The sequence below is a fragment of the Apis mellifera genome, linkage group LG3, assembly GCF_003254395.2.
Source record: "Apis mellifera strain DH4 linkage group LG3, Amel_HAv3.1, whole genome shotgun sequence".
NCBI classification, from domain to species: Eukaryota; Metazoa; Arthropoda; class Insecta; order Hymenoptera; family Apidae; genus Apis; species Apis mellifera.
The window spans coordinates 3263398-3278084 of NC_037640.1; the positions used below are offsets into that span (position 1 = coordinate 3263398).

At 35.9% G+C, this 14687-nt stretch overlaps 1 protein-coding gene and 1 long non-coding RNA gene across 8 annotated transcripts in view; one reads left to right on the forward strand and one right to left on the reverse strand.

Moving 5' to 3' along the window:
• The window catches only part of LOC413812 (formin-binding protein 1-like), a 37098-nt gene that overhangs the window by 12590 nt on the left and 9821 nt on the right, over nt 1–14687 (forward strand). Inside the window, exon 2 of one of the 6 annotated variants that reach the window (XM_016911110.2) lies at nt 14045–14345. The exons of the other annotated variants lie outside the window; for them this stretch is intronic. The gene's annotated coding sequence lies outside the window, so the exon portion shown is untranslated. The remainder of the gene's footprint in view (nt 1–14044; nt 14346–14687) is intronic. 6 annotated transcript variants of the gene reach the window in all.
• Nucleotides 10319–14048, reverse strand: LOC102654823. Of its 2 annotated transcripts, XR_407834.3 has the most exons (4): nt 13908–14048; nt 13143–13817; nt 10803–11268; nt 10319–10492 (listed from the first exon to the last, which is right to left on the reverse strand). It is a non-coding gene; the product is annotated as an uncharacterized LOC102654823 (long non-coding RNA). The 2 variants fall into 2 exon arrangements; XR_407833.3 differs by having other exon boundaries at nt 10319–11268.

Sequence of the window (14687 nt, forward strand, 5' to 3'; positions counted from 1 at the left end):
AAATTTTACCTTCGAATATTTATTAACTTCTGAGATATTAATCCATAGATATAGTCTTCAGTATCTATTTAATAGGATGTCCTATTTACAATTCTATTTCGTGTTGTTCGCTTTCGTTTTTTGATTTATCGAGTACTAAGAATTAAAGAAAAATAGATACGTGGCAATTGGTGTTATTTTAACGATTTCTACAGAAGATAAATAATAAATATTGGAATCAATTATAATTTACTCCCTTCTTTCCCAAATTACGTGTTATCAAATTGTATTCGAAATTTTTCGTCGTATGTACAGGTTTCGAGACAATTTGAAGCGTTTTAAGTCACTTGAGATTGCACGCTCGATCCCGTCCTCAATCCGCGATATTACTACTTGGAACCTTCCTAATATAGCACGAGTGGCGCCCGTTAGATTCGCGACATTAGTTTCTAACTTTAGTGCATAATTATAGCTTGTTATATACCATCTTGTGTAGCACGTTGCCTGTTGGCTAGGATGATAGAACGAGTTAGGTATGATGGTAGGAAACTCGATTAGTTATTGAGTTCTTGCTTAATCTCGTACGTGCTGTGAATTCGTCGCTTTTTCTTTTTTTTTTCACTCGTGGTATAGAGTTGAAAGTGAGGCAAGCTGTGAGATAAAATCGAAATATTTGTAAATCTTTGTATTAAATTTGATATTTGTAATTGTTTGCAATTACATTTTATTATTAAAAATTTTGTCTTAACGATCAATTATTAGATGTTAAAGATGTAATTAAATAACTATTGTTTTAAAATTATTAAAAAAGTATCAGAATCTGAAAATTTAATCGTTGAAGCAGAATAAAATTATTTCCAATCTGTTTTGTTAATAAAAAATTCATATTTCTCTTTTTTGTCATGAATCATCAATTAAGATATACAAGTTATTCACAAAAAATTTATAATCGATAAACAAGAACAGTGTATTTTGTGAAATGTGTTTTAATTTGGAAAAAAATATTTTGAAAAAGTGTTTTCGAATACTCGCAAACGAATGTCTAAATATCTCAAAACAAGAAATATTGTGCACGACTTATATTACATTTTATAATCATTGGTATTTGACATTTATTGCGAGAAAAAAAAGTGAATAAGAATTACGAGAATAATAATTCGAAACGTTATTATTATATCGTACTATATATTTCCCTCCTCCGACTATCAAGGAAAACTACGAGAAAAAAAAATATATATATATATATACAAAACGAGTTCTTTCCTATTTTTAAATAATTATTATTTAAATACAATTTACATTTTATCTCGGTTTCGAATCACGGTGAAACAACATGCAATATTTTTCCACAAAATTGAAAACGTCGCTTTTTTACGCTTTTTAAAAAGGTAACAAGATACAAATAAGAGAGGAGCCAGTAAATAAATGGTAATAAACTATGCATAGTTTCTGTTACTGACTGAAGCCGTAAAAGTTTACCACGATTTACCACGGAATGGATTCTTCGAATATCCTCTTCGAAATCTCTCCTCTCCACTCGTGCTCTCGTATTTTTGTGGCAAGTTTAGGGGGAAAAAAGAGGGCAGCGATAAACGTGCCCACGTACTCCTCTTATCACGGTCGCATCCTCCGTCAATATCAAAGAGCAGATTACTGGCTACTGGTCCTTCTGTGGCGACGATTGTTTTTTGCCTCCCGGTGTATGACAAATCTCGTCGTCGTGATTCACGCGGCTTTCAATTAAAAAGGAGAAGGAAACGCAGAGAAATGCAGAGAGGGAGGGAGAGAGAAACAGGATGAATCAGTGTCGGATTGCATTGACTCGAGATAACGAGACCACGACCCCGTTGCAAAAGCGACGAAGCTGTTCCAAGGGGAGAGAAGAAGCCTTTGAGGGTCCTCCTCGGGGAGAACAGGGATTTCGTTTTCTCTCGAAAAAGGGAAAAAATAGTTGACGAATAATCCTAACGTTCACTAAAAGCAAAACTTGTAACTTGTTTAATATTACCATTTAAATATTCGAGCTAAAGGAGATCTCGAAGTGAGTACTTTCGAACACTCGGATTTGTATTTTCGATCGAGTTTAATCAATTTCTTCCACTCTGGTTCCTGATTATCTTCTCTTTTATCTACTTTATTTTCGATGAAAAATTGTCTTAAAAATTTGTTTGAAAACGCATGCTGAAGTTATTACATTTTTTTTTAAAAAAATGTAATTTCATGATCGAGCAAATTGTAAAGAAAATGGTGACTGATGGAATAAAAATCTCGATTCTCTTATATCTCGTCCTTGACCCGAACTTCTTCCAATTACAGTAGTATCTAGATATTTATATAGTCACGAGCTATTTCTATCACTTCTTGATATATACTCGTTGGCTCGATTCAAGAATGGTCAACGTTTATGATTTGCATGCATCGATTTAATTGCTAGCTGTATCAAAACAAACGTACGATTTTTTTTTTTTATATTTTTTATTATTTTATTTCGTTTCACTCGTATTATTGAGATTTTTACGATCAAGATGATACGAAATATGATTTTGAATTAAATTATCTTAATTATTTTATTACCAGAGAATACTTTTTTTCACGGATAAATATGATGGTAAAAATTACTCTGGAAAAAGCATTTTCAATTAGTAAAAAAATATTTTCGAAGAAGATATCACTCTCAAATATATTTTGCATCTGAATTTTTAATTAATTCAAATAAAACCATAAACTATGGATTTTTATTATTTATTTACCGTATTTCGTGTCACACCAATAATTTATTCAAAGGAAACAATTTGAAAAAGACACGTCACGGTATATACGTGTTGTGCATATCTCTAATATACATTATTTAAATTTGTTTAGATAAATATACTATTTTTGAATTATTTTGCCGTTTTTTGAATTATTACACTATACGTTCGCGAATGCATTCATATGCAGAATAAGCTGTGACTTACACTATTACAGAAGATCATTTTTTTTTCAATACTTCCTCCAGAACTGTTTGAAAATTTAATTTCTATCACAATAACTGGATTAATTTTCTAAATTTTCTCATTTGAATCAATACTATAATAACCAAAATGATTATGATCATCGAATCAGAATAAATAAATCGATTCACGAAATATATTCGCGCTCATCGAAAGATTACACAACATCCATACGCTCGTGTTTTCCGTTAAAATGACTATCTGCGATACTCGAGAGCGCGTTCACTCCACTCAGTCGTATAGCTGAATAAACTGAGAGAGAAGAGGAAAAAAGAGGAGGAAAAAAAAGACAATGAATCCTGAAACGACAGAGAGAGAGATTGTTAGAGAGAGAGAAAGAAAAAAAGGATGCGAAGATCTGCCGAGTCATTGATCGCGTAGATTGATAATAATTCCGATGATTCCGCGCTAATTAATCCGTGCATAGTATTGCAATTGTACTCTTCAAATTGCCAACGCTCTGTCTAGCGCGGAGAAAGGTGGAGGAGAAGAGAACTCTTAACCCGGCCCAGGGTTGCTTCTGGCCGTCCTCCGTCTTTTCTCTTTTTTTTTTTTTTTTCTTTCCAAAGAACAATTGGGCACGCTTCTCTTCAGAATCCCTTTCCGTTTCAAGCGTCTTCCACTGTGAAGTCTACTGGCCGGCCCATTGTCTGACGCTGTGAAACGTAGAATTATCATTCTACTCTCCGCGCGGGAAGGGAATCACGTGGAAACTAGGCGACCAATGCGGGGATGGCGCGTCGAAAGATAGAGTTGGATGAATGAATGAAACTGATGGGATCGTTTCGAAGCTTACAATTAAACATATATTTGATCTTGTGAATTTTGATCAGCTCTGTACTTTATCATCAAAAAGGATGATGATATTTGGCTATTCTAAAAGAAGAAACGTGTTTTATATACATATAAAACGAGAATATACAAGAGAATTGATTTTGAAGTAGAAAAGTAATGTAAATTAAGAGACAGTAGCGTGACGTGGGTTTCAACCGACTGCATTTTTGCACTGCTATATTTATCCTGGAATCGATCCTCCAAAAAAAAAAAAAGAATGTGTTCCATGAACGTTCTATTAACGCTCATAATGCATCAATTTAACCTTCCTCGAATCTCTTTCTTTTTTTTCGTGCATTGACATTCAAGACAGCAGTCAGAATAGTACTAGACGTAACGATCAATAAGCCCTGACGTTCCACAGTCACTTCTCTGTGAAACGTTTACATCGTTCATAGTGGCCGTCTGCCTCGAATGACTATAAATAAACTACTCGGCATACCGGTCATTATGCGTATTGCCGATAATTCTGGTCGGAGGGGCGAGAAATCGGAGAGAGAAATTGTAACGCGTCGCGTATATAAGGAATAATTTGTGATAAAATGCAGTGGCGTTCTAATCCTGTTGGCACGGTTTTATCGCTCGACCCATTTTTTTCGACACGGCGGATCTCGTTCGCGATGCGACGCGAATAATGCCTCGTGGCTGGCAGCAATTAGACGTTGCTCGCCACCTTAATAGTAGGAGAGGATGAATGGGCTTGGTCGTGGGACGCAAGGTCTTCGACCTTAACCGCAGGAAGAAAAATATTAGCAAACTATATAATACATCGGTTAATTACGCCTGTTCTTTGATCGTAGGTATATAACCGCTCGAATAGCTGGCGCGACAATGATCTTTGACGGGTTAAATTATACTATAACACGCATACGTACGAAACGAAGCGTAAGCGAAGCACGCGGACAACCTTTGCAAGGAGAGTTTGTCGTCTGGTTCGAGGTACAGGTTTTCTATTATTCAATCTATGTTTATGCATTTCTGCGTACAGTTAGCGGTTCGTACTGGTTACGAGTGAGTACGGATCTGTTGATTTACCGAGCTATAAAAAGACGAATGAATTCGTGGAAGTTGAGTGGTTATTTGTCGATTAAAAATAATCTTTTTCTTTCTACGTTATGTGTGTGCATACATGGTGATTAAAAAAAAAGAGCACGTCAAGGAAAGAAGTTCTAAAATATCGAAAAAATTAAATATTATAAATAATTTTTTTTTTATTTCTATATTACGAACCTTCTCTTTTTCTTTATTTCTCTATTATTTCGTTCATCAGGATTGAGAAAAAAAAGAGATGATTGGAAAGAGAAAGTTCAGTTCGATGAAATCCAACCAAATTAAAAGCATATTTAAGAAAATTTAACAGATTTTATGCTGAAATAATATCTTTTATAAGTTTTTTAAAATTAAAACAAAATAAAATAGGAAAGGAGTATATTCTCATATACCATACGATTTCGTGCCTTCTTCGTTGTCATTCTTGATGCGATCCAATGATAAAAGGTGTCCAGATCACGCGACTTTCTCGTTGCCGGACGATGAATCGCGATTGGAGCTTTTTGTTCTGTAATCCGTCTCTGTCGTGTCGCTCTTCTCTCGCCAAAAGACAAGTTATATTTATTATATTTATTATAATAGTATATCCCGACCTGGGATAACATTTTTGAGAATTTGGATTCTCTTTGTAATCATATTCCAGATCTGTCTGCACATTAACGATTTTAAAATTCATATAAAATATTATTATTTTTTGATCATTTTATCATATCCCGATAATGTATTTATTTGATAATAAAAATGAACAGTTTGTTTCTCTACTTTTATAAGATGTAATTTCCTTTTGTAATATTTTAATTCATTTACCAAATATCGATTGCAAAAGAATTTTTTTAAAAGATTTTCTCGCTGGACCAAAGGAAATTTCGTTAATGGGGTAACTTGAAAAGTTGATACGCGAATGTTTTTTCTTATCACGTAACATTGGATGTAAAATAACGATTCTCAAATACTTATAGGCCGAGATTCATTTTCGATCTACGGTTATTTTATAAATGAAGATCTATAAATGATTGGGAGCCACATTAATCAAACCTTTGAAATTATCTCTCGTATCCTTTAGAAATATGCTAAGAGAATCATCTATGTATAAATCTAATTTTCATTATCAAATAAGTGTATTTGATAAATATGAAAAAGCAATATCTCAAACGTGCAAAAGTTAAGGTAAAATTTGTCCAAACTGAATATTGAAAACACTAAAATAAAATATAGGGTTCATAATGATTTGATTGAAATTATTTTATTTCAAAAGCAACAAAGATTTATAAAATGATTGAGAACCGCTGAACGAATGGATGCTAGTTTCGGAGAAAAGAACTGGAACATAATATTGTAATTTTCCTTTACCTTCTTTACTACTCGTGTTTCTCGGAAATTGGAAGGGAAACAAGTCGGCGCCCGAGGTTTTTGCAACTAATAGATCATAGGCGAGGTGTACAATGAAAGCTGTACGAAAGTAGATAAGGCTGGAATAAGCGTGGCATTATGAGACCCGTCCAATTTGCGCGGCGTGTTTAATTAGAAAATTGATCGTGCGCGATTTATCTTTGGTCCACGGCGATTCGTCTTCGATCGAAGCGAGCACTTGTGCCGATGCGGACGATTTATGACGTCTATTTAAAAGCTCGAGTGCAAGGATCTGCAAATGCTCAAAAAACCGTGTGAAAAGTCGAGGCGTCGGGAAAATCTTGGAGGCGTGGAAATACGCGAATTTACGCAAGCGTCATCTACCTCGAATGGAACACAAGTATTCATAATTATATTCTTATATATTAGTTATAATTTGTAGAAATTAAGTGAATTAATATTTTTTTTTTTGCAGAGTCAATAAGTCAATTGTAATTAAAATCTATCTTATTCATAAAATTACGATAATTTTAATATTAAATATTGAACTTGTATTTATTATTATTCGTATATATTATAATTTAATAATATATATAATAAATAATTTATAAATTGAATTATCTGAATGAAATGGCGAGAATATGAATAGAAACAATTTAAGGTAGTAAGGATAGGAATAATATTTTATTCCTATATTATACAATTGAATTAGAAAAAAGAATTTTCTTCAATTAATTTCACGGTATAAACGTATCGATCCCAAGAATGAATCACTGCAATTTCTTTTGTCTTTTCAAAGCAATTTCAAAATTAAAATAACTTTCTGCTAGAAATGAACATATGTTCGGATACTCTCGAATACGATAGAGCGTGTATACATATGTGTACACTGGCGTGGAGGAACGACGTCCTCGGAAGGTCATCGAAGAGAAAGGCTGGGGGAAGAAAGTTGTTTGAATTTCGGCGTTTGAGTGACGAGTGCACTCGCTTTCGTTCCCCGTATGCTGTTTCAAAGAAGAGATTCAAGGGTACCTAATTCTGGATGTATTTTTTCGCGTCGCTGGCTCGACCCTGTCCCGTTTCGCGAAAACGAACAATCCTCCGATAGGGAGGGGGGAAGGGGATCATGGATCCTTAAGAATAATTTAAGGAGCGAAATCTGAAATTTGAGGTTTTATAGTTTGGTTGCAACGCGTATACGACGACAGCCATTCCTCCGTTCGGCGAGTTTAACCATGCTATTTTCGCGAGACATCCGCAAGCACTGCGCGTATCTTTCTGCGGATTATTCACGTTGGGTTGCATTAACTCTTTGTGCTCGATAATTTTTTTTTTTCCCCCTTCTCCTTTGTCGAGAGAAATCTTGGATATATTTGGACCGTGTTTGTTGCGAAAAATTTTAAGATTTTGTGATATAAAAATATATTTTATTAGTAGTTTTATTTAGAATTTTTATTTTTTTTATTTTTCGTGAAATCTGTGTTACCTACGTATGGTAACTCGTGAGGAAGAAATATTTTTGAAACGCGGGAGGAATTCCCAGCTTCGTTTGGAATTGAATTTAAAAATTACAATTATTGTTTGATCTCAGGCATACGGAAAAATGAATGAAAGAATTTTTACGAGAATTTATAATTCTGAAATATTAATTTTATAAGAGAATCTTGCCGAAGAATTTTAATTTCATCTCTCAATAAATAATAAAACAAATAACAGGAGAAAATGAAACATAAGGATTATAATTCTCCTTTGAATATATAATAAAGAAGAACAACAGAATAAATGAAAAAAAAATAAATAAATAAAAGGAAATTGATTTCCTTATATTCCAAATTTATAGAAAATATTTAAAATACCCATTGCCAGGGATCCCAAATGATAGATAGCACATTTATCGCAACGATTTAGCCTCTGAATTTCCATTCGAATTGGCGAGTGATAGTCGCGCTTCGAATGCAAAAGGGTTAAAGACAACGGCGCATTCTCAGCGTTTCTATCGTGCAACAGCAGCTTTGCAACATCTATACATCTACATACGAGTATCTATGCGAGTGTGCTGGCAATTAGTCTTTTCTATACTTTTCTCTCCTTCTTTTTTCTTCTTCTCCTTCTTTGTCAATGCGATTGCGCAGGGTGCATTTAACTAAGTATGCACCACCTCGAACACGTTGCGTGCACCCGTATGCACCGCACGAGTCAACGACGTTATTCGTATACGCTTGGTGTGTTGGTTCAACGTCTGCTTATTAAATGCAGCCACCGTGCTCTCGTGTTTCACTGGCTAGTACACAGGGTTATGGACAGAGATAAAGGTGTAAAGAATAATCGCCGTTTCTTCATGCGTATACGCCAATGGACCGTTCGCCTATGTCTCTCTTTTGCATTGTTTTCCCTTGGCCCACTTTTCTTTCATCTATCCATCTGTTTATTTTACCCGTCTGCTTTTATTTGACCCGAACGATTCGAATTCAAAGATTGAATCGAAAATCTTGCGGCAAGAGAGGATTTATCAAAAAAATTGACGAATAAAGATTCATCAATTCGTTGTGAATAATAAATATCTTTATTTTTAATTCGTGTTTAGGTTAAACCAATAATTTTGTACTGCTTCTTTTTTTTTGAAATTGTGGAAGTAAAATTCTATTTTTAAAAGAATATAACATCTTTCCTCTTCAATCTTCGAGCCACACCTCACTCGATTGCTCTTTATCAATATTTGACCGACATCCTGCTGTTTGTATATCCTCGATACTTATCCAAACTCTGAATCAATGATTCGCAAAAGAGTTGGCGATTAACGAATAGATATATATAAGCAATAAACTAGAAAAATATATAAACTATACATCAATTTATAAAGTGGAAAGATTGAAAACTTCAAAACAGTTGGAATTCATCGCTTTAAAAAATCGTACTCGATCACGGGTATTATCCTTCCTTCCCTCGAACGAATATCTTTTCAAGTGGCATTTATATATCCATTTGTGTTCTCGCGCGACAAATTTCTCCTGCCTGTGTTTCCTCTATCTGTCTGTCTGTCTGTCTGTCCCCCGTCATCCCCTTTCCATCGCCCTCGTTCCCCCGATTCTCTCTATCGCTCCTTTGGAATCGTGCGCGTGTGTGCGTATAGAGAAATGCAGGATCGATAGGTGGAGGGTACGAAAGCACCCCAACGCGATTTCATGACTCATAATACACACTTGCTCGAGAGAGAGAGAGCCCCCCCTCTGTGCCCTTATCGCACGCGTTCCCTCGTATCTGAATTATTTTTACAACGTTTCGTTTTTTCAAACGATAGAATTTTTTCTTTTCTTTTCTCTTCGCAAACTATTGATTTTTCACGGTGCCCGTCTTCCTCGCTTTTTTCCCACCGGCTCAACAACGGCGGGCAACGCTTTTCCAGCTCGCTCTTCTCGAATTAATTAACGCCGACCCGCCTCTTGGAAACATTTCCAACATTTCCAACGTCGGGCATTTTTTTCGGTACCATCGACAGGATTGTTGAACTTCCGTTGCGAGGGAAAAGGAATTTCAGTTAATCAAAGGTTTACCTCGCGTTTACCGCGCTTCTTAGATAGACCTGTTCTAACCGTCCCTTTCTGGTTTTATCTTTGAAACTTCTCTCTGCAAAGTTTCAGGAACTACTACCTTTTTTTTTTTATTTATCCTTCGTTTTTTTTTTTTTTTTTCGTTCGATTAAAATGTTCGAAGCGGTGCGTTAAACCGGTTATACCGAGAAGAAGGAATATTCATTGAAAATGTAGCACAAGAGAATTACAGTGAATACTTTAAAATGGTGTGCAATGGTTACTGAAAAAAATATCTGCAGATATAGCTTTTACATTTATTTTAGTATTCCGTGTAGTATGAATTAATTTGATAAGCGATATAATTAATTATTGTTACACAAGAGTTTTATATTGCAAAAGTGTTATCTAAGAGAATGATTGATTGGAAAAAGAAGGATACAAATATATATTCTTTTTATAACCATTATGATTGGTTCGAAAAAAAACCTTCTTGACGATTTTTCAACCAGAAAAGATGATTAAAGAAGAGAAAAAAGACACGAAGATATATAAGTATATTTTTGCCTTTGAGAAATCTTTTTAACGATTTTTTTAAAAAGATTTATCGAAGGAAGAAGAAAAAAAATATACGAATATTAAATATTGGTCGCGATATTCGCTGGAGGATGTCGTGGACCAGTTTGAAAGCCCGAAACTCGAGGCCTGGTAAAAGTAAGAAGAAAGTAGCAGCGGCGGCAGGTAGTCCCACAAAGGTACCTGTCACATATACAGGGTGACCCAGGATAAGTGATACATCCGACCGAGTCTGCATGCAAAAATATCTTGCAAAAAACGTATATTTTATCTTTATTACATATAACTTTATCACGATGAATTGATATAAAATCAATTCTAAAATCTAGAAACAAGTATAAATAAATTATGAATACTAAAATAAAACTATAATTTATTCTACACAAATTCAAAACTTTTGTCAAGTTCTCTCGAAGAAGGGAAAACAAAAAAAACATAGTAGTTTCCCCTTTTTCGACTCACTTTTTCCCACCACATACCTGCCTACTCATACCTGATTCATCCACATATAATGGAAAGTCTGTATTTATCTCCAGGGGATGACCTAACCCGACCTGAATAGTGCCGCGGTTGGCAAGGTTAGGCAGGCCGGTGTGTGCAAGTGCACCTCTTTGAAAAAGATCGAGCCCAAGGGGTGAGTCATAGGGCGGCGGTCGTGGCGTTTTTCATCTATCGACCTGCGGTACAGAAAACGCAGGATTGGTCGTGGGGAAACTCGGCTCGATTCGCCCGTGTACAACACACCGTGTGCACGATGGCCGTGGGGGGAGGCTTTGCTCGCCGAGAAATCGATTCCAGATAATGGGCTATAATTTCATTCGCGTACTACCGGTTGATAATCGGACAGGCTTCGATCGTCGAAACGGAACACGCTACTTGAAATTCTTATTTACACACTTCGCGCGCCTCTTTGGGGGTTGTTTGCCTTTGCGCGTTGTTTTATCGACGGAGACTAATTCCTGGAAAGTTAAATTATCATGTGAGCAGCTTTTTTTTAAAGAGGTTATGAATGTTAAATTATTCGGAGAAGTTGCCGAAAGTTGGATAAAAATTTAATAAAACCTTGAATATTGGTTTATTCGGTTTTTAAATAGTTTGAAGTATTTTTATTCTGAAAGATTAAGGCTTCTATAATTACTATTTTAATACGTGCACTTACAATTGTCGCTTCTAATTATCGTAATTAATCCATCAATATCTAAATTGAAAAAGAAACTTTCCAATTCAATATCTCTCCTCTCAATCCCTGAATATCTTTATTTCCAATCCAAAAGTAATCGTTTTCAGATTAGAACTTTTCACGGGTACAATATTACACGTTGCTTTTCTATCTATATTCGTTTTTTCGTATCTTTCAATTGGCGCAATATCCTGTTCCCAACGTAACGTGTTTCCCTTCGAACCGATTTACGTAATATTCGTGTTTTCCCTCCCGATAAACGAGCAAAAGCCTGATGCCGGTCCAATAATTAAACCGTCGATATCCAAGCCGGCGTGAAAATAAAATCGGAGAGGCGGTTCGACGGGAAAAGGATAAAAAAAGAAAAAAGAAATGATAGGCTTTCCTGTTACGTTCGAAAGTCCGAGAGTCGAATTATCACCTGCTCTACTAGCTCTCCGTTATTTAGCTGGAGATCGCGTACAGTTATCACAATGAGAAAGTCGCGAGGAGAAAAATTACGCTTTACGCCGATGGATAGATCGCCGGCGGATGGATTTGCGATCGGCTCCGCGACATACATACACACGTTCGATTTACTGGATATCTGATTTAAACGTGTGGTATCGGTGCCAATAGTATCGTATCACTCGCTTCTGTGTATTCGCTACGCGTGCGAGTATCATATTATACTTGGTACGATTAGCTTGATCGCCCGGATATTCCTGTTTGCGACGACAAAACGAGGTTGTCTCGAATCAATACAAGCCAAGTCTTCCTCCGCAACTTCGTAACATTAGATTGTGTATCTTTGGTCAACTAAGATGTTACAACACTTTTGTACAGTGGTTATACACTTATACCGTATACCGTGATGTATAATCTTCTTAAAATGGTAAGATTGGTAATTAATTTAGGCGGTAGATATCTATTCGAATTAAATGTATAATTATATTGTTGATGGAATTAATATAGAGATGATAATGTATAGATGAATGCACAACAACTGTTGGAGGGGGAGAGATAATGCAAGAGGCCAAATGTGAATATAAAAATTGTAGTAGAAAAATATGGGTCGAGGCTTATTTATTAAGTTATAACCAATTTAAGTTGGACGAGGCAAGACGGGGATAGAATGGTAAGTGTGACAGAGATAGAGACGTCTCGTTCTATTTCCATCTCGCTTCGTCTAACGTAAAACTATTTATAATTCAATAAATAAGCCCCCATCGATATTTTTGTATACCAACTTCTGTGTGCATGTAGAGTCGACTTTCCAAAACTTTACGAATATATCAATATCCTGTATCTTATAAGAGAGATTTTTAATAAATTAATCAGCTTTTCAAATAATGAAACAAGAATCCTTTATCCAGATATTTTTGAATACTAATAAAATGATGTAATAAAATAATAAAATAAGATTTTAGAACATAGCAATAAAGTAATCCCGCTTAATTAAATTTAATCCAGACGGATGATTAAAATGCAACGTGACTTCATAATGATGCTATATCACATCATAGCATGTTTAAAGTACATAACGCAGAGAATGGTCATCAACGGCCGATTAATTAATTGTGAAATCGTATGATTTGATGACTTGCGCTTTCCACCTTTGTTTTCCATATATTACAACCACCGTGAGACGCTTCCACGATATTAACTAATTACCTTAATGCGTCCTGAGAGATCAGATATCCTGGGCATATGTGACATCGATGCGTCAAGAGATCTCGTTTCGTTTTTCTTTTTTTCCTTTTCCCGGTTTCCTTTTTGCACGGTTGGATCCTCGAGATGGGGATCTCGGGAAAGGAAAGAGCCATCGATCAACCATATCTCTCTCCTGTACACACATGGACTACGTGTGACTACCAACGTCTCACAATCAGTGCGTGGCCCTTGAATGGCTACTTGTTAGAAATGAAAGTAACGCGTTTCGAATGCCAACAGAGTATAGGCGACTCGATCAGCCTTCCCCCCCTCTCTCCATTCTTTCCACTCTCTTTCCCTGAACACGATCCGAGTTAAACGTTGTCGATGCTCGATACCTTAGATTTGTCCTTAAACCGCGACTAAGCGTAAATGTTGAAAGGCCAGGATCGTCCTTGAACGATTAAGCTTCCGTAACACCAGCCACGTCGTTTTCTTTCCCGTTCCCAGAACCTTGAGCAACCTCTTCGTGTCGTTTCATGTTAGTTAATCGTTTTCGGTTCATCACGCGAGGCGAATCGTTCTTCAGCCGAGATATTCCACGATATTCAGAGAGAACAAGTACAGCGTTTCCTCTCCATTTACGTGAATGAATCATAGATATTCGATTGATGACGGTTGGCACGCGTGGCGTAGCTGGAAAAAAAAGGGGGTCGTAAAATCAAAAGTTACTAGCGTGTTTCAGAACGTGTGGCAGAAATGTTATTTACGACAGCGCGAGTTTACCTTAACTTTAGATCCTTCTTTGTTGAAACGCATAAAATACGATGTTCCGATCTGTATACCATTTGTAGATGGCACTGTATACAGTGCTTCGATTTACGATCATACGTTATGTGTAATACGTGTTTTATCGATTGTAGGTAAATCGTGCAAAGATGTCTCCACGTGACGTGTATTTTACATGTTTCATTCAGAAGGCTCGGTCAGGATATGAATGAGAATTCGTCAGAGGAAGAAGTAACAGGTCGAGATTGTATGGTAGAGGCGATTCATGTGCCTGATAATATGGGTAGAACCGATGGATCCTTGGTCTGATGGTGTTCGACCAGTCGCGGGTGCACAGTTGCGGCAACAGAGTCCAGTTTCACTTTTCGTGCCGAGCTGCTAAACGGCCAGAAATCTTTCTACCGGCAGCCTTGCGAAATCTCTCATTGTCCCGAGGTGTGTGACGCGTATGTGTGTGTGTGCGAGAGTGTGTTCGTGTCAAGAGGTTTTCTCAGTCGTCGATTGCACCGAATACTTGGCTGAAGCGAAAAAATTGAACGGTTATTTTTTGACGAATGATGAAAATTTTCTAGATTAAGAGGATTAATATCTGTTAAGTGAAATTTTGAAACGCTACAAAAGTTTCTAATTTTTTTTTAAAGTTATATTAGCAATTACAGTATCTTTTTTCTTAGTTTTATACCTCATGGAACAATATTCTTTTAGTTTACTCCAGTACAAAATATTATGATTAAACTTATTTTTAAAAAAATATTTATAAAATCAATAATTTAGATT